General features: G+C 40.2%; 1 long non-coding RNA gene across 1 annotated transcript in view; it reads right to left on the bottom strand.

Moving 5' to 3' along the window:
• Positions 1–21492, bottom strand: part of LOC123568379 (uncharacterized) — an 85026-nt gene extending 63534 nt beyond the window's left edge. The window contains exon 1 of the long non-coding RNA XR_006691699.2: positions 21323–21492. This is a non-coding gene — a long non-coding RNA (uncharacterized lncRNA). The remainder of the gene's footprint in view (positions 1–21322) is intronic.
• Positions 21493–22052: the final 560 nt, after the last annotated feature.

Here is a 22052-nt window from a genome sequence, read left to right as displayed (position 1 = left end):
TCAGTCCAGCCCACCTATCCACTCTCCACTTTGTATGCAATGATTTAGCTACACTGACTCAGCACATCGGAGGCTTGACTTAAATACTAGTTGAATAAATGAATAAATGAAAATTATTCTAGGCCTTTAACCAATTTATGAGAAGTTTATAAGAGGAGCATTGATTATTAAAATTTCCCCCTAGGCCACAACTGCTGTGGGTTTTTGGGTGGCATTCCTGGGTTTCCTCTAAGTCCTCTCCTTGAATATGAATTGAGGCTTATCTTTAGTTTCCTGCGTCTGTTCCATTTGTCCAATAGTGCACTGGTTTTGATGCACAATAGGTATAATTTAAACCTTAGATTGTAAAAACTTACCTCACAAATTCTCCTTACTGTGCTTTGCCCAGTAGTGTGCTGCTTTCTCAGAAATGTCAGGGAGCAGTGACCTGAGATTCCTTTATACTAGTAATGTGCTCTGTTTCTTCTAGTTCATGGCAGGGGACAAGGAATTGCTCCCACCCCAGGCTGATCTGGCCTTATTGGTGCTAGAAAGTGATTTTAGTGGAACTAAGAACTCCTCCCATTTCAAAGTAAAGACTTCTCCGAGTATCCCCTAAATTCTTCCTCCCTTTCTTCCTTCTCTCTCTCAAGTAATTTTAACCTGTTCCCCTGGGTTGGAACTCTCCATGAAAAATGAATTTTGCTGATTTTTCACCCTCTTCTTGTGATATTATTTGGCCATATAACTCTCACACTGAGCAGGAAATGTGGCATTCAAAGGTAACAGAGTAAACTTCTCCTCTGTACCCAGGGGCTTAAGCAACTCGGTTTCTAGAATTTTATGTAGAAAATCTTTTTACTAATGGGTCAAAGATTCCCAGATGCTCACAACATTCCATTTTTTCCCTTGATATTATTATTTCCTGAGACTGCTTTAAACATAAATAAATGTTGTTAATTCACACAGCCTTTCACGCCCTTTTTTCTTCTTTCCCTTGCACAGTCTGCATGTATTGGTTTGGTTGGTTTTGAAGGAGAACACACACTTGACCAGCCATTTGGTTTCCCACAGCCAATATGCACATGTCCAGGGTGTTCCCCTGTGGTTTTCAAGGCCTGGTTTTCTTCTGATAAGGTCAGAAGCACACACAGCTTATCCACATCTGCTGTGTTCCTTGAGGTCAATCAAAATATTTTTCCTTCTGGGACTAATGGGAATCTCCCAGAGAGAAACAATTATTGCACATGAAAAATCTATTGATTTGCATTGCATGGTTCACGTATTATTTAGGGTTCAGGGACACTTTTTTGAAACTGGGAGAGCAATTCAGGGGATTCAGAATGGGAAGATACTAGTGAATACATTCATGCCATACATTTCTGGGTATTTGCTGCTACTGCCATTAGAAGTGCAGAATGCTGAATTCAGTTGCCACATATTGTCAAGAATATAAGTCATCCAGCATTACTGACTTCATTGGTCGAATTATAAATACATGGTAATAGTGTTGGGCACAATCACAAATTAAAAAACGATCAGCAGAATTGTGAGCGTTCCCCTTTGTGTGATTTCCCACTTTTCTTTTTTCTTTGCTTTAAATGGCCCATTTTCTATGGCTCCTGCTGCTGATTTGGATGGAAACAAGGAGCAGATGACTCCATGTTGCAGAAGGCAAGAGCACTAGGTTTCCAGTCATAGGGGTTTACTTTTCATGTGGTCCATGTTGAAATTTTCAAAAGAAATGTGGGACCATGACAACATACTATGTGTTGTCATCTGGATCCAGGAATCAAGCAAATAGTTAAAAGCCTTCAATAAACTGTCTACCCTTTGGCTCTTTGTTTCAATATATTTTTGTCACAAAATATTTTTTCCAAAGTTGCAAACCAATTAACTGGACTCATAGTCCCTTACCCTCCTTTAGGAATTAGACAACCCGCCTCTAAATCTCAGTTGCAACCCTTATCAGCTGTCTATCTTTTTGTTCTGGGTTTATACCTATGGAATATGAAAGACACTAAGCATCTCATGATCATCTTGTGAAAAATAAATAAAATAACTCACAAAATATCTAGCGTAATTGACACTACACGTTAAACAACATTAGTCAAATTTGTATCTTTACATTCTGAAGAGTCTAAAAAGTAATGAAGTAACCTAAACGCTGAATAAGATGCTGAATTATAATTTTCTTACAAAAGTATTTGGATGCCAGTTTTTTTTTTTTTAATTTATTTTTTATTTTTATTTTTATTTTTTTTTGGGATGGAGTCTTGCTTTGCTGCCGAGGCTGGAGTGCAGTGGCACCATCTCGGCTCACTGCAAACTCTGCCTCCCGGGTTCACACCATTCTCCTGCCTCAGCCTCCCGAGTAGCTGGGACTACAGGCGCGCGCCGCCACGCCCGGCTAATTTTTTTTTTTTTTGTACTTTTTAGTAGAGATGGGGTTTCACCATGTTAGCAAGAATGGTCTCGATCTCCTGACCTCATAATCCACCCGCCTCAGCCTCCCAAAGTGCTGGAATTACAGGCGTGAGCCACCGCGCCTGGCCAGCTTTTTTAGAAATAAAGATATTTTCTGCAGGCTTAAGAGATGGCAACTTGAAAGTTGTTATTACATTTGGTATAGGACTAAGGCAATTCTCTAAAGATTTTGTGCTGGGGTCTTTATTTCAGGCCCTTATACTTTCACATCCACCGAAGCAGTCAATAGAAGATGCATTAACTGGTAGCCTGAGTCTTGTCATCCGTGAAACTGGTTTAGTAATTGTGACGATATCATAGGATTTGGTGATGATTGGATGAGACAAAGTATATAAGGAGCTTTGCATAGTGCCTGGCACAAACTAAGTATTCAGTAAATAGTCAATGAATAGTATTATCATTATTTATATAGATCCTATCACAGAAGTTGCTACATTTCCATAGGGAGATTGAAAAGGATGGAACATATTATATCCAAGCTCATTCTAGCTATACCATTTACACTTCTGTAGTTCTGATAAATCTAAGATAGTAGAACAGTATTGAAGACTCCATTTTTGACTTGGATAATTCTGAATGGCATTTCTCATATAGGAAAATTCACTTTTTAAAATCTCAAAATGGTAAAAAGCCCCAGGACAGGCACTAAGTAGCATCTAGCTATTTCTCCCTTCAAATGAGTATAATTTTCTGACAACATCCTTTTCAGCTGCAGAGACCTTCAAATCTGTTTTAGAGTTATTCTGTTTTTTTTCCCTGGAAAAATAATAAACACAAATGGTAATAAATGAATCTGTATGACTTTTTCCTCCTGATTAGAGGGCATGATGGCTTCAGTTATTTGCAAGGCAAAAGTGCTGATGCAGGAAGGCCTAATTGATTAGAACAATATATGGTCCGGCTTAATGCTTTAGGTCAAATCCTTGGAAAATTATACATTCTTTACGCAAAATTAATTGTGTTGCAAGCATCTTTCCCATCAGATGTCATTTTTTTTTCTTTTGCCCATTTGGCTCCAACTTTGACTTGTGGGGATGAGTCATAAGTAGCATTGCCACATAGATTCAGATGCTGTTTGTGGGCAGGAATTAAGTTACGACTATTATTCTCCTTGTTATTTTTACATTTTGTCAATGTCTCCTTTTGCTATTAGAACAGCTCAGCATTTCTCTTTCTTTTTGGGAGTCTGCAGGTTGTGGTTTGGTCCTATTGTGGGATAGGTTTTTTCCTCTCTGGCTGACAGACTTTCTCATCATGGGCTTGGGCTCCCTGATGGATGGGTATTAGGCTTATGCTCAACCTACTCTTATAGTATCATGGCCCTCAGAGAAGCTAGAGATACCTTCACTCGAAGTGGCATGCTTCACATTATATGCTCTCCCCTGTAGTTTCTTGTCCTTGTACCTTACTGCACTGGGTTGGGTTGTTTAGATGTGGCTGAGGGAACAGCAGGCCCTTTGCTCCTCCCTTTCTCCTCTGAAGCGCTCAGAGTCTAGGCCAGTTCATTGTTGATACACTGGCAGGTGGGGGCTTTCTGGCCTAGAATTGACTGGTCATGACAAGTAGGTGGATGTGAGGATTGAGGGAGATGGGGGACTTTGAACATAACTCTCAGGTTTACAGATTGGGCCAGTGGGTGGCTAGGGCTGGAGATCACTAAGACAAAGAATGGGAAGTAGGTTTGGTTGGAAAAATGGTAAGTCCAGTTTTGGAGGTGAGTTGGCTCTGCCTTCAGATCATCCTTCAGGTGGAGATGCACGTGTGGGCTGTTGTGAATGAGCATCTGCAGCTCAGCATCTGTCAGGAATAGGAGCATGGAGGCTCAAAGGGAGGCTCTGCTCCTTAAAGCCACTTTTAAACTTGCAGTGCTGAATACATCTGGCTCCCCAAAACTGCTGATGTTGTTGAATATACCAGATGTCTCAGAATTTTGAAGAGCAGGAATCAGGGTAATGCATTCCCAAACTCAGCAGCACAACTTTGTATTATAACCATATGTAGAAGAAAGGTGCCTGCAGGATGGAAGTCTCCCAGATGCAAAGCAGATTAGGTGAGCCTGAGTCATTTCAGGTATGGGGCTGGCATGAGGCACTCAGAGTGGTTTGTGCCTTCAACACCTTTCACTCAACTCAAGCTTAAATACAACACAATAAATTAATATTAATTAAACGATAGAGTTAGTTATCCTAATTGTCATCAACATACATTTATCAGAATTCCCCTATTTTGGGGTTTACTCAGGTTTGTCACTATTCTTGGTTACCATTGAAGTCTTTAGTTGTGAGGGTTTAAGAGCGATTTTCTCTGAAAATTTCATTCCCTTACACCAAACATTGCATGGCTAAGTGAATATTTTGCTGTTGGTTAGTGTGATAGCAAAAAATTTTAAAAGGAACTTTTAAAAATCAGTTTTACATATGTGTCTTTATCGTTAGCCTTCATCTTTAGGGCATGGACCTTGGGATTTTATTTTCTCTGTAAAACTTTCTACCATTGCTCTGATTAAAAGAGGGAAAAGCTAAAACCCATATATTTAGAGGTGTGTACAGACTGGGTTAGGGGCTCTTGATCATAAGCCTGAGAATCGGGAACCCTTCAGTGAACTCTCTGGGACATTCAAGAATAAGAGAAAAATGCTGAAAGAATCTAGCAATGCTGGCATTGTATAGAAAACCTTTTTTGAAAACAAACGTGCTGGGAGGGGCTTTGAGAAATCCTCTTGGGGCTTCTTTTCTTTGGCAGCTGAAGCAGTATTGTCCTCATTGTACAGCCAAGGAACTGAATCCTGGAGAGCTTCAGAGAGAGCTTTGGTGACTTGGCTAACATGCAGCACAGAAAATGCAGTGGAGGCTAATGGAACACGAATGTTGGCCCACCGTTCTCACCACCACCTTACTCTGCCATCCATAATAGAAGGCCATTGTCAGCAAAAGGAGAACATGAGCTTCCTTAGCTCTCTCTAGAGTTGAAACTCCTGGAGGTTGAGCACCCATGACATTTCAGAAGGCCTTTACTTTTCAGCCTTGTGGCCCCATATCAAACTCAGCAGAGACACAACAGTGGACACTGGTTAAGAACTCAGCACTGGAGTGAGATAGTCCAGGGTTAAATGCCTTCTTTGCCACCTACCAGTTTTATGGCCTTGGGAAAGATACTTAATGTCTCTAACACTCAGTTTATTTATCTGAAAAGTGGGGACAATATAACTATTTGATTTTGTTGTCAAGATTAAATGTGTGATCATCCCTGTAAACCACACAACACATAATGTCTAGAAGCATCGGCCACTGTGGTTGCTGTCAGCTCACTACCCAAGGGTGGTAAACATGAGTGCTTACTCACACTTGTTTGACTTGTGTCTCACAATATTGAACATGCTCATGCACATCTCAGGCCTTTTCCCTCTGTGTTTTCCTTTCCACATCCCCAGCTATTGCTAACAATTTACACAATGTGAAGAAAGCAAAGCCCCTTTCCTTTGTCTCTTCACCTTCTATTTCTTTCACCTTCTCTGCCCGTCTTTGGAGACACTGAGTGAGGAGATCCTCACATTCGCGCTTGTGTGTCTGGCACTGTCCACTCTGCCTATTCAGGCTCCCACTCCCTGGACCCTTTACTTTCTTTTCAGCCAATCAGAATTTACTCTTTGCTGCCTTTTACCCAGAGGGTATAGATTCCTGGTCTGCAGGTTGGATCCAACCTCAGAAGTATTTTCTTTGACTGGCACAATGTTTAATTTTTTTAAAAAAATTATTAGTTACTTGGGAAATTTCATGTAAAAGCCAAGAAATGGTGTGTGTCTTTGGGTCCTACCTTTCCTAATGGCAGTCACTAGCTGAATAGCAGCTGTCCTCTCCACACGGGCATGTGCTGCTCCCGTTCACCACAATCCTCACCCATCACGCCTTATACCAGGCTGCCATATGATTTGCATTCCTGTCTGGACCCTATAATCATTTACTTTTGTGACCTAACAAATTTAAATCCCAAAAGGTAGTAATTGGTGGAGTGGCTTAATGTAGCCTGTGACTTTCTTATATTCCCCATATATTAAGCATTAGTGTACATTAACTACCTTTTTCATGCTGGGTTAAGGCGATGAACAGACATTTCAAGCCGACGCACAGTAGTACTATTTGCTAGTGTAGACTTGGGAGTATTACTATCTTTTCATATGTCAGTATTTGGGTAATGTTTGCATCTGTATCTGACTTTTGCTTTTTCTACTTCAAATGTTATAAAAATGAATGGAGGTGAGAAAGGAGCTAATATCAATGTTATAAAGTCTCATGTCACTCAGTGCAATATTTGTTAGTCTCATTCAGTCGTTCACTGAGATTTAAGCTGGAAACTTAAAGAGTATATGTCAAATGCAGGAAACAAATCATCAAAGGCCAGGTCCATGGGAGGAGGTATATTTTCTAACATTTTAGCTTTCTTAGAATGGAACTGCCCTTAGAATGTATCAGCCTATTGTTCCATTTTTCAATCTTCAAATCTGATAGAAGTTTCCAGGAATATTATATGCATACAAAATGCTCTGTCTGTATTTTTGTTGGCTTGTTTATTTTTCAGAGTACTCCTAGAGACACAAAGCTTACCCAAAGAGAAAAGATTTCACTGGTAGATTTCGTTAGGTCTGATACAGGCCATTGGGGGAGATTGTTGGGGAATATATACTAAGCACCTAGCAGGTGTCAGGTTCTCTTGAGCTGTCACAGCAGTCCTGTGAAGTAGGTTTTGACCCTGTTCAGTGAGGCAGCATGGTGTCTCAGTCTGCCTAGGTCTGTTTTTTTGACTTCTCTGCTGACTTGCTCTTGGGCATGTAACTTAACTTTTGTTGTTGTTTTTTTTTTTTGAGCCAGGGTCTCGCTCTGTCACCCAGGCTGGAGTGCATTGACACAATCTTGGCTCACTGCAACCTCCACCTACCGGATTCAGGTGAATCCCATGCCTCAGCCTCCCAAGTAGCTGAGATTACAAGCGTGCACCACCACGCCTTGCTGATTTTTGTATTTTTAGTAGAGACGGGCTTTTCCCATGTTGACCAGGCTGATCTCGAACTCCTGGCCTCATGTGATCCGCCCACCTTGGCCTTCCAAAGTGCTGGGATTACAGGCGTGAGCCATCGCACCTGGCCGTAACTAAACTTTTATAAGCGTTAGTTTTATCATCTGTAAGGTAGTTTATGGTAATACATAAAATAATAAGTGTTAGCAATTCCTGGCACAAAATTAGTGGTCAGTATGTGTTGGCTGTTGTTATTTACAGTAAGGTCCTGAAATCCTTCCATTTCAGACAGCTGACTGCTCTTCCTCCAGGCTTAGCCTACCAAAGGCAGAGGTGGTTACTCTCTGTTGTGGGTAGGGGGTGGGGGGCCCTCCTCACTTCACAGATCAAGTGTAGAAATTACTTGAAACTGGAGATTAGCTTTTTGCCACTCTGGTTCTGTCCTTGGTCCCTCCTTTTCTCACCTGACCTTTTGCACAGCTTGACTTCCTGTCTACTGCTTCTTCCTTGCTTAAATGAAGTTAATATCCCCCTCTGATACCCTTCTCCACAGTAGCCTACATGTTATTTCCCCATAAAGCTCAAATGATTTCATTGAACTTTATGATGCCTGTGAAAGATGTGGATGATTATCCTCAGTCTGGCCAGCAGTTTTAATTAGAGTGACTGTGAAGTGTGCTGTTAATTAAACAAGGAGTTATTTTTAGATATACGTGTTCATTAGTCCTCTGGAACACCTCTTCCTTCAGATTTTTAAAAATACAGGTTAATTTATGGTCTGGATAGGAGTCATTAACTCTTTAACTTCATCTTGTCTAGCAAAATCCCTCCTGGGGTTTCTCTGTTGCTAGAGAACCAGAGTGAAGGCAAGGTGGACGTGGCAGCTGGAGAGCAAAGCTGCCTTTCTTCCCATTGTGTGTTCTCTTCAGTGACACCTCCCAAAGACAGAGTTTGAAGCTGCAGAGATTTGCTCCAAAATACTCTAATATTAACTACTTTTGAGCTTCAAGATGGAATTCAGGCCTAAGAACTATTGAGCCCTTTTAAACACACAGAGCTATGCTGTCATCATGAAATGATTCACCCTTCAGTTTGCATTCTGGCAAACTTACCCCCAGGACTGTCTCTAATGTCTTACAGATTGGATCAAATTAAACTTAAAACATTTTTATAAAATTTGAGGCAAGAATATACCAATTAAACATATGTATGTTATTGTATGTATATGAGCCACATATGTATTTAAAAAAATAGATGACTTCAAAAGATACATACTGTATGATTCCGATTTATGTACTTCTTGATTCCATTTATAGAACATTCTCAAAATGACAAAATTATAGAAATGGAGACAAGATAAGAGGTTGTCAGGTGTTAGGGACATGGTGTGACTATAAAGGGGTAAACGGGTAATTATTTGTAGTGATGGATTAGTTCTATATCTTGATTGTGGTAGCTACATGATAGCTACATGATAGTTACATGAATCTTTACATGTGACCAAATTTCATAGAACAAAACGCAAACACACACAAAGAAAGACAGAAAAGAAAAGCAATCACAGCAAGATATTTATGTATTATGACATGTATTAGGTCAACTATGCATAACTACAACAAACAAAATAGAAAGTAAATAATTGCATGTGGCTTTCCCTATGATCAAGACATAAAAATCTCAAGTTAACAAAGGGTTATTTTTGCATTAGAATGTAACGGGGCTTTAACACATGAGTTTATAAATGCTCATTCTTATTGTGAACATTAGCCTCTGTGGGGTCAGTCATCAATAACGCAGAATTTATGGGAAATATCTCTTTTTTCTCTTTCCCTTTATCACCATCATCTCACTTCGATGTGACTATTGACTGTGATTGATTTTTAGGAGTGTGACTGTAATTGAGAAGACCACCTTCTCTCTGTTGTTGACTCTTGATTTTCTTGGAAACATTAACTCCTTACACATGCCCAGTCTTGATAGATTGTGATGGGTTTAAGCTTATCTTGTGGGATTTCCCCCCTTCTTTGTTTAATGGTTCCCAATCAGTGATCCCTCACACCAAATTCTTCATGCCTTCATGGGGGAGGGGTACTATTTCTTATGGTGGAAAGTGATCTAACCGGTAAATAATATGACAACATGTTAAATCATCTTGGGGTAATTCTTTTTTTTTTTTTTTTTTTTGAGATGGAGTTTCGCTCTTGTTGCCCAGGCTGGAATGCAATGGCGTGATCTCAGCTCACCGCACCCTCTGTCTCCCTGGTTCAAGCGATTCTCCTGCCTCAGCCTCCTGAGTAGCTGGGATTACAGGCATGTGCCACCACGCCCAGGTAATTTTGTATTTTTAGTAAAGACAGAGTTTCTCCATGTTGGGCAGGCTGGTCTAAAATTACTAGAAAAATAGAAGTAATTTATTATAGCAATTTATTTAAGTTATTCTTATATTTAAAATACCAGCAGTTAAATATGCCTAGGAAAATCTAAATAATGACCCATTGGTATTGGAAGGAAATTGGGGCAGTGTTTAACCTAAAGGGATGACTAACATCAGTAGAATTTCAGTCACTGTGATACCTGGGAAGGGAAGAGAATTTTTTTGGGAGGTGCACGCAGTTGGCTTTTTTCATGCTGTTTGAGTTAAAATAATCAAATAATTGTCTAAATTGAGCATGAAGGTTTTCTTACTTCTATATGTTCAATAATGTATTGAAATTTAAAAATTTACGTAAAACAGAATTTAAGGAGTCTATTTGCAAATCTTAGTATCCCTAATAGATTTTAACTTCTCTGAGAGCAGGGGCTATGCCTTTTACAGCTTTATTTCTCAGTACTATATAGTAGAAATTTTATATACTTACTTATAGTTAATATCATTAACATATTTGATAGTAGATATTTAATAAAGATTAGTAGATTGGATATGTTGATGTATTTTTAAAATTTAGTTTGTTTTGAAGCAGAGTCTGACTCTGTTGCCCAGGCTGGAGGGCATGGCGTGATCATGGCTTACTGCAATCTCTGCCTCCTGTATTCAAGCGATTCTCGTGCCTCAGCCTCCTGAGTAGTTGGGATTACAGGCATGTGCCGCTTTGGCATGGCTAATTTTTGTGTTTTTAGTAGAGATGGGGTTTTGCCATGATGGCCAGGCTGGTCTCGAACTCCTGGCCTCAAGCAATCCACCCGTCTCAGCCTCCCAAAGTGCTGGGATTATAGGTGTGAGCCACAGCACCTGGCCAGATATATTTTAAAAATTTAGATACAAACATACTATTATATGGGTGAGAGCAATCACTAATTGCCATATTCATGTTCTCTGTTTTCTGGTTCTCCTTATTCTCCTTAACTAATATCATATTCAGGCACTACATAGCACTAATTACATTTTTTGTCTTAATATTCTTTAAGAGGTCATTTGAGATATTAGTGTTAAATTTATATACATGTAAGAAAATTCTATTTTACGTCCATTTCTTAGTGTTTTTTTTTTTTTTTTTTGAGGTGGAGTCTCGCTCTTGTCGCCCAGGCTGGAGTGCAGTGATGCGATCTCAGCTCACTGCAAGCTCTGCCTCCTGGGTTCACACCATTCTCCTGCCTCAGTCTCCCGAGTAGCTGGGACTACAGGTGCCTGCCACCATGCCCGGCTAATTTTTTTGTATTTTTAGTAGAGACGGGATTTCACCATGTTAGCCAGGATGGTCTCGATCTCCTGACCTCGTGATCTGCCCGCCTTGGCCTTCCAAAGTGCTGAGATTACTGGCGTGAGCCACCACGCCTGGCCTAAGTTCATTTCTTGAATATGTGCTTCCTTGCTTAAGAAAACTGTGCTTTGGAGAAATGCCAGCCTCTTCTGTAATGAACATCCATAGTCATTGTTTGAAGAGAAAATTTAATATGACTTTTTCATAAAAGTAGCAGATGGCCAATATACAATCCATATCATTATCAATAATCTTTTACTACATTTCTGAGTTTATTTTTCCAAATTTCATTCCTAGGAGTTGAAAAGCAATTATATGTTATTTTGCTCTAAAATAATGTTAAACTCTCAATTCTATCTAAGGAAACTCTGAAAACTGTAGAAGGAAAGGGTTTTAATTTTTGTTTTTTCTTTTTATTTATTTATTTTTTAAATCCATGTTACCAAAGTCAGAAAACTTTTTCTGTAAAGAGCCACACAGTAATTATTTTTCAGTTTGGCAGTTCAAAAAGCCAGTTTTTGTTGCAACTACTCAGCACTGCCCTTGTAGGGAAAACAGCCAGAGACAAGATGGAGACAAATGGGCATGATTGGATTTAGCCTGCAGTTCTTAGATTCTCTCTCCTGTTATAGACACTATTAAGCTAGTGTTATGGAGGAGATTTACCTGGAGGCACTATTGAAGTTTCAAAATGTTGGCAGTAATGAATGTGTGGGAGGAGATGGATGATCAATCTGTGGAATCTGCAGTGACTGAAACTCAGCATTGGCACTAGCTTTAAGCACAAAAACCAGGTCCTCTGGTGCCCAAGTGAAAGGAGAATACTTTGTTCTTCACTCTGCTTTAATGGTATCAGTTGGTAGATGTCCATTGGCCCTGTCACAAGGTGATGTGTGTACAGCAGATGGTACCAGCACAAAAGCAAGTAGAAGTTTGTTTTTGATTGGTTACTCTTTGCTTCCTCTTTGATACCAAACCGATAGCACGGGCACTCAGTTTCTATACTAGGTAAAGGAAAAAAATGGCAATCCATTATTCTTCCATTTAGACCAATCCAAATTGATTGTCCTCCTCATTTCCAATTTATCCTGCCCCATGACTCTCTTAAACCATAACTTCAGGAGCAAAAGTATTTATATATTTTTGCTGAGTTCAAGGATTTAATGTGCTGAGCAACATATCATTCAAGGAGCTGACCTACCAGTTTCTGATTGATAATGGAAATGTTAATGTATTGTTAGTCCTCTTATTTTTAGCCTAAAGTGAGCTAATAACTAGAATCATTATGTTGTGCCTATAAAGTGTTCAGGCAAAAGGGAAGGTGCAGAAGTTGAGATCTATTTGTCAAGTTAATTATAATATTGGAAAAGCGAATTAGATTGAAGGAAAAATCCAATTTCATACCCTTTTGCTGGTAAAAGGGGCAATGGAATATCTAATTTCTGAACTCTTGTAATGCTGTTCTTTGGATAAGCTTATTGCTGAAAATTTTACCTATTAAATCTATGTCTTATAATAATTATTAGCTCAACACTTACTACTGTAAAACCCAATATTTCACTGCATGAAACACACCGTTTCTCTGAGACTATTGTCAGTCTCTCTGCCCTGATTCTCTCATGTTGCCATGGCATTCCATAGAGCAGCCACCTGCTCACCCTGGACCTTCTAGCTCTGTGCTCTACAAGGTACAGGCTCCTACCAAATCTGAAGGGGAGTGAGAGAAAAGATGAACAGAAACCCTGGGTGGTGGTCAGGAAGTGTCCTGTCAACCCTCTGGGTGGGCCTGCAACATGCATTCTTCGTGGAGGGATATCGCCCTTCCCACCTCTGAGTGGGGAAGGGGTACAAATATCAGTTTTTGAGGAGCAAAAAACTCTGAGGCATGACAATGGCTTGTGGCCTTTCAAAGGGTCACAGTACATAAACAGATATTTAAACAATATATCTGTGGCATTACAACGTCAAGGGGGAGCAATTAGAAAAAAAGCTAAAAAGACTCCAAGGTGGGGTGATATATGTTTTAAAAAGTTCAGATATACTGCTGTGTGATGGAGAAGGAGGCCCCTTTGCCTTTTTTCTTCACCATTCCAAAGCCCCTGATTTGGCCAAGTGAACAATGGACACCCTTGCGCTGGCAGAGCATGTCTTAAGTCCCAAAGGTGCCCGTGTTTGCCTTGTTGCGGGCAATAGGGGAAGCTTGGGCAACCCAGGCTGTCTTCTCCACTGAACCTCATCTCTAAAGCACTGGTTCATAGATGGCGTCTTCTAGCTCCAGTTCTCCAGATCCATATGCCTATTTGAAAAACACTCAGACACCAGTTGCAGTGTTTCGAGCTACTTCACAGAGGGGTGTTCATGAAGAGTTATTGGCAAGGAGAAACGCCAAAAGACTTGAACATCCTGGGAGCATTTTCATGCTAACCGGTTTTGCTGTCTTTAGAGAGAAAAGGATTGGCATTTTTCTTTTCCACCAGAATAATTTAACCTTAAACTCTTGGTAAATGTCAAAATTCCAAATAACACTCCTCTAATATGTTAAAGTGGAAGGGGAAAAAGAATGAAACACATCAGTTGGCCTTTCCTTGGTCTCTCGATCCCACACTCTCCCTTGGTGAGGACCAGCAGAAGGGAAAACGGAGCGCTCTGGAAGAGCGAGGATTTTCCTAAGGCCGTCTCCTGTGCTTCCTCATCCCCAGCTCTCCATTTCTGGAGTAAAACAGCAGCTGTGCAGTGAGGACCCTGAGCAGCTGAAGATCCAATTAACAGAGTCTCGGACTGACGTGTTCACACTTGGAAACCTCTTTGGAGACAGGCTACATGGCAGTTACAGAAAAGATGTTCTTGCCTCTGGGATGAGCTCTGTCAGTCAGAAATTTATTTAAAACAGTTACCCCCCCACCTCCTGCAACAATTGGTGAAATTTGGGAAAGATACTAGAGTCTAATGATCTTGTTTCTTTGCTATATATTCTCACAAAGTGAATCTGACAGAGTAAAAGATTCATTGAAGATTAATGGAAGGTCAAGGAGATATTTGTCAGTGCCAGGCACTGCTCTCAGCACTGCCGAGGAGTAAAAAGCAGTCTGGGTGTGAAGAAGCTGATGGGAGATAAGAAAGTATAAGCTCAACAGCAGGAAAAAGCAGAACTTGAGCATGCCGTGAGAAAGGTACAAGAAAGGTACTGTGAGTGATCAAAGAAACGTAGATAACATCTGATTGGAAGGAGTAGGAGAGGCTTCCTGGAAGAGGTGACATATGAGATAAGCCTGTAAATAAGCATACGATTTGAAGGCAGGATGGTGAGAAGCCTATTCCAGAGGGAGGAAAGTATGTGAGCAGAAGCTTGGGTGGGAAAGCACCAGGTGTGTCCAGGGAACAAGCAGCTGGTTCTTAGAACTGGAAGTTCCAGGTGATGTTTGAGAGAGCAGTTTTTTTTTTTTTTTTTTTTTTTTTTTTTCCAGTGTAGGGCAGAAGTCACCTGTAAGAGTGAAGGAAGGAGGAGGAAAGAGCTGGCAGAGGCTGCAAGGTCAGATGGCTCTTCAGCAGGCCTGAAATGGAGTCGAAGGATAGGGCAGCTCATTCTGCAGCAACCCCCATATATTTTCATCTGAATTTTCAAGGGTTATGTGAGCTGACTCCCTTAATATCAGGCCAGACATCTTGGTGTCTGTGTGAGAGGTTAGACTAGGGGGAAACAGAGGAGAACCTTAGAGGGGAAGGCTCCTTTCTCTGTCACACCTCAAAATTTAGTAAGTCTCTGCAGAATCCAAGAGGAAGTCCTAGGGAAAATGTGTGACTCAGGTTGGATGGACCCCAGAGCACTAGCCTGCAGATCTCTGGTCTTACTAGAGAAGTAAGACTCATCTCTAGTTTTAATGGGTGACATAGTCAAGTCCTGACCAATCTGGGCCTCATTTTTCTGGCCTTGTGCATGGTACTATTACCTTCCCTACATACACAAGATCCAATTACAACCTAAGATGCTCACATCTGTGAAAGCACTTGGAACATTTTTTTTTTGTTTTTTTTGGTACTGGTATAAGATGGTAGTGTGAGTCATAAATTACAGGTTTTTAATAAGCTCTTTGCTCCACTGGTCTAAAATGTAGAATCTGAGACTCTAGGGGTTATTTTAAACTCACAGACCCATAGACTGTAAACATCGAAAGGGACTTGGGGACCATCTAAACTCCCCTTGGTGAAAGGCAGCACACCATCATGGTTAAGAATGTAGATGCTGGAATAGATTCGATGCAAATTTCATCTCCACTACTTACTAGTTACATGATTTTGAACAAGACTATTTTAACCTCTCTGTGCCTCAGTCTCCTCATCTATAAAGTGGGGGTGAAAAATGCTCTCTAGGTCATAGAATTGTTGTGAGCTTGAGTTTGTATGTGTCATGCCCTGAGAACAGCACCCGCGTGTAATAAGTACCATATGCACTGTGATAGCTAGTTCGACTGACTGGTTTTTCACATGAGGAAACAGAAATCTAGCCAGGTGAACTGACTTGCTCAAGGCACTTATTTGCCCTGTGACAGGGCCAGGACATTAGAATGTGTTTCCTGACTCCCGGCTCAGTATCTTTCTACTTCCTCTCAGTGTCCTCTGTTGATTGAGTCGGCAAAGTTTGCTTTTGGTAAAAATGGTTAAATGAAGAAAAGCATGCCAAAATCTTTCAGGTATTTTCAATGGGGAAAAAAATCATGGAACTTCAGCGAGAAGGAAGGGTCTCTCAGAAAGACTTCTGTGAAATCTGTCCTTTGACTTGCACGTGGGCCACTGAGGAGAGAACGTCTGGTCTTTCACTGACCGCATCTCTCAAATAGCCTTCATAGCATCCTAACTTGGAACAAATGTAGACTTTCCAGATCACAGCTGGATAAAAAGCAATATTTCAAATAATAATATTATTTGTAGTAGTCATTGGCTAAATTTATATATTTTTATTTTTATGCCTCATAACAATCCTGGAGGTTGGATGAATTATCTTTATTTAAAAATGAAGGCTGGGTGAGGTGGTTCACACCTATAATCCTAGCACTTTGGGAGGCCGAGGCAGGAGAATCGCTTGAGGCCAGGAGTTTGAGACGAGCTTGGGCAAAGTAGTGAGGCCCTGTCTCAACAAAAAAGTTTTACAGATTAGCCAGGCATGGTGGCATGTGCCTGCAGTCCCAGCTACTGACTCAACATCTCTAGTGGTGAGGTCAATAAATCTGTATTTCTTCTGCATGCAAAAATTTGAGCAGCACTGTGCTACCAGCCTTCTTCCCAAGTCTCATTCTGTGTTAGCCCTGCAAGTGCCCAAGCTTTAGGACAGAGATGCCAGGAACTGAGCGCTCATCGCTTATTTGGCACTGGGGCCCGATGCTGTGGGCCACACACTTCCCTATCACTTTCTGTAACCACGCAACAACTGCTGAAGAAGGTTCTCAGGCTCTTTAGGAAAGAGCCTTACATTCTGCATGCGAAGACAGTGATCAGAAGGGATGACAAGTCACGTCTATTTCTGGAATATGAGGAAGAATCAATTGTAATTGTGAAAATACCTCTATGTTAAACCTTCCGGTAACACTTTTACTACAAAATAGGAAAGAGAGAAGCTTCCTATGGACACAGAAATCAATGTCTCTGGATTTCAAGGGAAAATAAAGGAGCTTTAAAAAAGCAGAAGCAGCCGAGGGCAAATGGTCAAATCTCTCACCTAAAGAGGAAGAATGTTTGTGTCCACTTTGAAATGAGTGAACATATACAACCTGTTGTGTTGCCAGATGCTTTGACCTAACACATCCCAGGTACTATATTTTTAATTTGTTGGTGACTCAAAGGCACTCATAGGGTGATCTGGCAGAATCCATGAAGATGATTTTTGCTATTGCTTTTAATGGCAAAAACAGCAATTACTTTTGTACCAACATAATGTTAACAGTTACTTATAGATATCTCTCATCAAAATGCCTGAAATGCCATTGTTAGAGATGCGTTGCTTATGGCTAAATATTTCATCCAGGCATCTTTCCTAACAGATCTGGGGAGATATGGCCTGTTGACATTAAAATCCCATTGTGAGATGGGACTCTGGAGAACTGGAGCATGTGGGGATATTGGGGTGGAGGAAAAGGAGGAAACTTTGCAGAAAGGAAAATAATAACTTTCTTAAGGTTTACCTTGTGTGAATCCATCACTCTTTCTAACACTTTGTGAAGCTCCAGCTAACCAGCCTAGAGCCAACTTTAAAAGCTGACAGCCCTGCCTTCATCAAATACCCCTGGTCAGAGAACCCTGAGCAGAGACACAGTTGGTCCCTTTGACATTGGTCTGTGATTGAAGAAAGGGCAATTTATTTTGCCAGTGGGCCACTGCTGCCAGCCAGCTGTGGGCAGTGCTAGATCTTCCTCCCTTCACCTGTTAATATGCAGCCAGGTCACATGCCAGACCCTGACATATGCCTCCTTCACTTTCTGATCTCCTTTTCCAAATATCTCCATCACCTCCCATTCACATCTGTAATTGTACTCTTTGGGTCTTGAAGACTTCAGAAATCCCTTCTAACATGAAATATAGCTGGGTGTGATCATACTTTGTTTTCTGTTATCTCCTTAAACATGACTTAATTCAGCAGATACTAATTGATGGTCATTGAGAGCAAAAAGGAGACAATTTGGGAAGATTATGATACGATGATGCCAAAATATTTTGCACAGAGGAGGACTTTGTAGAGATGTAGAAAGGACAATAAAAAATAAAGTGGAAAAAATATAATTTACCAAGATAAATAACAAGTTGTTCTTGTATGTAAAATATGTGAAAGAGTTGTAAGAGGCCCCAGAATTTGTAAATGGGAGTCATTTAAGGCATTGGGTTTTTTCTTTAAAGTTGCTATTTAATAGGATTCAGATATTTAGATACATTTTCTATAGCTTCAGTGTATACGTATATATGTTATATGTAACAGGTATATGACATATAATATGTCTATTTATTACATGTATTTGTTTAATTTAGATATAGCAGAGGACAAAAATGGAGGAATTTCTGAAGGAACTAGATTGTAAACCAATTTGAAGAAGCAGGTATTGAAGGAGAAAATTGCCATTTAGAGGAGATGGCATAAGCTCATGGAGGGGGAAACCACACATAAGGGGGCTACAGGCTGCTTGAACGAGGCAGAGTGGCCAAAGGGGCGAGGCTGGCGGTGTGAAGTTCAAGCCAGGTGGAGGGGCAGCTGATGAAGCAATCTGTAGGGGCAGCCTTGGTGTGGATCTGGAGGGTTCCCAGTAAGCTCCTGGGCAGAAGGATGACTCCATATGAAGACTGTGAAGGTGGCACTGGACAGACAGCTGGGTCCGGGCTATTGAGGGAGACAGGGGACTAGGGGGAAATAAAGTGTCTGGTTGATCTCCAGCCATACACAGGTGAGTCTGACGAAGTGGGCAGAAATAATGTCTCCACCTCTTTCAGGGTGGGTGTGAAGGATCTGCTCTCATTTCCCTCATCTAGGCAATTTCTTGCATAAAGATGAAGAGACTCGGAGGGATGGTTCCCTCTAGGTAAGGCTGCAGAGTGGTCAGGTGGTCCTTTTCAGATGGTCCTTGCCCCTCCCCGCAGAAGGGGCTCAGGCTCCCTTCTGTGCATCATTTTTTGAGATGAACTATTAGGAAACCCATCGTGTTCAGGAAGCTGAGTCTTTTGCCTAGTGGTAGAACAATGACACATGCATTCTGGCTGATGTCTGGCTCCATTTTTGGAACTCATAACAATTATTCCCTTAAAATTCCAGATTGAAATGGAGAACTGAAATCTGAAAGTGGCTCTTCAAATGAGTGGGGCAATGTGTTTTAAGCATTTAATCTCAAAAGAATCCACTCACCTCCTCCGATTATTTTAGAGGCTGACTTTCTCTGAGAATAGAGAAGCAAAGAGAGGAAACTCATTTTGATCTCATGTACTCTTAGTCAGTTTAGGGGGCTGAGGCCACAACTGGTGTTTGAAGGGAAAAATATAGAGCCCCAAGTGGAGCCAGGAAAGCTTCCATTTTCTTCTCGGCCTTAACACACCCTCAGCAAATGATTGAAGCCTGGGAAATTATGAATATCAGATTAATTGAACAGGAAAACCAGTGAACAGCTGCAATTTTCTGCCATGGAATTTTTTGTTTTTAATTTAAGTGATAGGAAACCATTTTATGCATTGGGTTTTCCAAATTGATTTCAAGAGTGTACTATGCTAATATGTGGTAATTTTACACAATAAAAAATTGGGGAATTTTAGGTATGAGAGTTGCATCATGATTGTTATACTTATTTGTTCTCTGATGAAAGAAAAGAAGATTGAACATTAAAAGCTGAAGGTCATCCATACAGTTGTCCCAATAGCAATCTGTGTACCTTTAACCCTGAGGAGGAAAAGTAATTACCCTTTGGCTTCTGGTGACCTCAACTAACCTTTGTTGAAGGGCCAGAGAAAATAAAAGCTGACCATCAGCCTGCCCTGGCTGCCCTGGGCTTAACCTGCTGTGTGAATGAAGAACAACCCAACAATAGGATGAGAGGATGTTGCCATGGAAATAGGCCTGGACGAAGGAGCAAAAATCAGAAATTTATCACAATTAATTGTTCTATTAAGAACCTCCCATCTTTTGGATTATTCTCTGGGGGTAGGGATGGAAGATGTGTTCTCATTTAGATGTTATGAGAGAAAATTCTGCTTGCATAAATGAGGCAGCCCATATAGTAAAACCATTCTAAGTAGTGGTGAGAATTGGACAGATTTGTGAGAGAAGGAAGGATCTATATCTCCTCATAATCTATAAAGATGCAAATGCAAACAGCCAGGACAAGGGCCAAAGAACCTCATTCTATCAGGGGAATCAGCTGAAGTATGGGTCTGGACATACGTCTTTTTAATATTTTCAGTAGACTGTTGCCTGCGCTTTCATGCCTTGGCAAGGTCTGCAAAGTACAGGTAATGATATTTTAACAGTACAGAAATGTGTTGTCATATTTTATTCTGCTGATTTAGCCTTCCTGTTAAATAGAATCCAAGTTCTATGTATTTTTAACATGAGCTTGTTTAGATTAGAAAATAGAAACTTGCTATCCAATTATGTTCAGATTAAACTAGACTAATCCATGATGCTCTGGGTGCTATAGACTAATTGCAGAAAAAAGAAATAGAGTGAGAAATAGTTCTTTTATGGAGAGCCTACAAGTTATCTCTTAGGTAGAAGCAGATGTATTTAAAAGTAATAATATTTTTATTTTTAACGTGAGAATGTTTTCATTTATATTCATCATACAAAGATGAAATTAGACTTTAAAAATGTGGATTTTTGATCAGTTCTTTCATTTATTTGTATTAAATGGATTAATTAATTATTGAGCAAAGGACTGTATGTCAACTTAACTTCTTTTTCGCATGACAGATAGCAATATGAAACACTATTTGCTGTATTTCCTAAACAGTGAGTTACTCGTGTTAATCAGTTTTTAAAATAATTTGTGGTGCTAAAACAAAGCAGGTGGTTAAGCTCAGACATTGATTTTCTCTTTAATGGGTATTTCATCAGTGAAATTTTAACCACCGATGAAGGAGAATATAAACCATAGTAGGTGTTCACTGAAGACTCTTGCTTACAGTGAGAAGATATGTTTTTCTGTCACAGTGTAAGATGAGTTTCATCCATGAATTTATGAACCTATGAATTTTAACTCCAGATGTTGATAAGAAATTAATCTCATACTGGGGAGCATTGTCAGCTTTCATTAGAACTTGGGAAGTTTACATTTGGTAGAAATAAACTTTTTAAACGACAGGACATGTGTTGGAAGTCTATTAACTAACAATGAAATCCAGCTCTTGGACTTCTTATTTACCCATCTGCTCCCTGCAGTTAGTTTAGTACTCGTTTGGTGCGATTCTGGTATTGTTAGGGCCAGGATTCTGTTTGCTAACCCCCCGGGTACCTGTGGTTGGAAGGCCCATCTCAAATAATATAATAGACTTGGCCAAACTCATTGAACACTCTCCGTGGCCTTTGGCAGGCTTTTAAGCTTTTTCTCTGCTATAGATAACAGTTTTTCTGAAGTGGCAGCAACATAGCTCTAAAAATACATCTACAATAAGGTCCTAGTTGTACTTACCTTATAGTTCAGCAGCACCTCGCTGGTGGCGATCATGCTTCGTAATTTCCATTTGCTTTAGTTTGCTGGTAAGCACATACCTGCTTTTGGGTGCTAAGAGTGTTCTTTCTGGCTAAGATGTTTGCAGCGTTGGGCTTCGTCTTTACAGTTCTCAGTTTATTTGGACCCTCTTCAGGTTTTCTCTGTTTATTAACCCTCACCTGGACGGCGTGGCTGAGGCAGCGGAACCAAAAGTAAAGATGGTAATGGGTTTCTGTTGTTTCACCTGTCTGGGCCAATAGAAGAATGAAAAGGAGAATGAGGAGCAAGATCAAAACGTAAAAAGCAGGGCTAATCTTTCCTTACGTAGAGAGAGGCAGCAGATATCTACCTGGTCTTCCCCATTTAAAACGATTATGCATAATTTCTGCTGGTTTGGATAATCAGTTCTGTATTATGATTACGGAAAGATATTTCATTATGTACAGTTTGCTTATGGACTACATTTTTATTGTTCTCAATTTTGTTCAGAGGAAAAAAATTATATATGTTTAGTGAAGTTTACTTAGAAATCTTCCCAAAATAATTCTGTAAGGAATAGGGTAGATCAAATCTCTCAATGACTAGATATTTAAGTGCAGACATGAGAGTATTTGCTGATTTATAACTAATAAAGCTTCAACTTAACTGCTCTTCAATGACACCTATAAAAATGGTATTAAAGTGTGATGAGCAATTTAAAAGACAAGGA

This window comes from Macaca fascicularis, chromosome 13 (assembly GCF_037993035.2).
Source record: "Macaca fascicularis isolate 582-1 chromosome 13, T2T-MFA8v1.1".
Lineage (NCBI taxonomy): Eukaryota > Metazoa > Chordata > Mammalia > Primates > Cercopithecidae > Macaca > Macaca fascicularis.
Note: the sequence above shows the minus strand (reverse complement) of the source record. Positions and strands in the feature narration are given on the sequence as shown.